Below are 2,274 nucleotides of genomic sequence, written 5' to 3'. Positions count from 1 at the left end.
CTACGGAACACTGAACCCTCACCACGCCTACGGAACACTGAACCTCACCACGCCCACGGAACACTGAACCCTCACCTCTCACGCCCACGGAACACTGAACCCTCACCTCTCACGCCCACGGAACACTGAACCCTCACCTCTCACGCCTACGGAACACTGAACCCTCACCTCTCACGCCCACGGAACACTGAACCCTCACCTCTCACGCCTACGGAACCCTACACAGTGTAGACGTAACGCAGAACAACCAATATAGAACAAAATATGGCGCTGTTAATACAAATAAATCCTCTAGGGAACACTTGTCGCAACAACTAGAGAGAGACAAGTGACAGTTAAACCTCCATATAACGGACTTATCTCACTTGTCTCACCACTAGAGAGAGACAAGTGACAGTTAAACCTCCATATAACGGACTTATCTCACTTGTCTCAACCACTAGAGAGAGACAAGTGACAGTTAAACCTCCATATAACGGACTTATCTCACTTGTCTCAACCACTAGAGAGAGACAAGTGACAGTAAAACCTCCATATAACGGACTTATCTCACTTGTCTCAACCACTAGAGAGAGACAAGTGACAGTTAAACCTCCATATAACGGACTTATCTCACTTGTCTCAACCACTAGAGAGAGACAAGTGACAGTTAAACCTCCATATAACGGACTTATCTCACGTGTCTCAACCACTAGAGAGAGACAAGTGACAGTTAAACCTCCATATAACGGACTTATCTCACTTGTCTCAACCACTAGAGAGAGACAAGTGACAGTTAAACCTCCATATAACGGACTTATCTCACTTGTCTCAACCACTAGAGAGAGACAAGTGACAGTAAAACCTCCATATAACGGACTTATCTCACTTGTCTCAACCACTAGAGAGAGACAAGTGACAGTTAAACCTCCATATAACGGACTTATCTCACTTGTCTCAACCACTAGAGAGAGACAAGTGACAGTTAAACCTCCATATAACGGACTTATCTCACGTGTCTCAACCACTAGAGAGAGACAAGTGACAGTTAAACCTCCATATAACGGACTTATCTCACTTGTCTCAACCACTAGAGAGAGACAAGTGACAGTTAAACCTCCATATAACGGACTTATCTCACTTGTCTCAACCACTAGAGAGAGACAAGTGACAGTAAAACCTCCATATAACGGACTTATCTCACTTGTCTCAACCACTAGAGAGAGACAAGTGACAGTTAAACCTCCATATAACGGACTTATCTCACTTGTCTCAACCACTAGAGAGAGACAAGTGACAGTTAAACCTCCATATAACGGACTTATCTCACGTGTCTCAACCACTAGAGAGAGACAAGTGACAGTTAAACCTCCATATAACGGACTTATCTCACTTGTCTCAACCACTAGAGAGAGACAAGTGACAGTTAAACCTCCATATAACGGACTTATCTCACTTGTCTCAACCACTAGAGAGAGACAAGTGACAGTAAAACCTCCAGATAACGGACTTATCTCGCCAAATAATCCGTTAGATTAGATTTTTACATCTAACGAGCTTTCGATATAACGGAATTTCTTTTCTATATAGTTCGTTAAATGGAGGTTTTACATATAATGAACTCCCAATATAACGGACTTTCTTCTCCAAATACCCAGTTAAATGGTTATTTCACGTATAACGGACCCTCGATATAACGCGATCTTCTACTGCATATAATCCGTTAAATAGAGGTTTCACAGTATGGTATGTACACGACTGTCCTCATTCACTGTTCTGCTATGAAAAAAGACGAGCCCCCAGTGTCTCCTACAAGCAGCAGCACATTCTCATAACATTCAATCTAACTTATTATGGTCTAACTATCGTATCAGTAAAAGAACCACACTATGACCTCGGAGTGACTCGAACACCCAGCCTTCTGATCTGGAGTCAGACGCGCTACCATTGCGCCACGAGGCCATATAACTAAGTACAAAGTGACCAGCTAGATTAAGATATAACAATGATAATTAATTCTTCAACAATTTTCATACATCTCTTTAATAAAAAAAATAAAATAAATTACAACAGGGACCAACAATATCACAAGCTGAATGGCAGCGGTTTATACTGTAAGGTTCCTCTCGCTGTGAGCTAAGGAGAGGGCAGTATGGATGGGGGAAGAGAGGGAGATGTAAGGAAGGAGAGAGGGAGAGAAGAGGGTGGAGAAAGGAAAGAGAACGGGAGGGATGGATGGAAGGAGGGTAGGAAGTATGGAGAGAGGAGAAGAAAGAGTGATTGAGTAATGAAGAC

General features: G+C 42.8%; 1 non-coding gene across 1 annotated transcript; it reads right to left on the bottom strand.

Annotated features, from left to right (window-relative positions):
- Positions 1 to 1,869: 1,869 nt before the first annotated feature.
- On the bottom strand, positions 1,870 to 1,941 carry Trnaw-cca. Its single transcript has one exon. It is a non-coding gene; the product is annotated as a tRNA-Trp (tRNA).
- Between the last annotated feature and the right edge of the window lie 333 nt (positions 1,942 to 2,274).

This window comes from Homarus americanus, unplaced genomic scaffold (assembly GCF_018991925.1).
Source record: "Homarus americanus isolate GMGI-L3 unplaced genomic scaffold, GMGI_Hamer_2.0 scaffold16430, whole genome shotgun sequence".
Classification (NCBI taxonomy): Eukaryota; Metazoa; Arthropoda; class Malacostraca; order Decapoda; family Nephropidae; genus Homarus; species Homarus americanus.
This window is presented reverse-complemented; position numbering and strand designations above follow the sequence as displayed.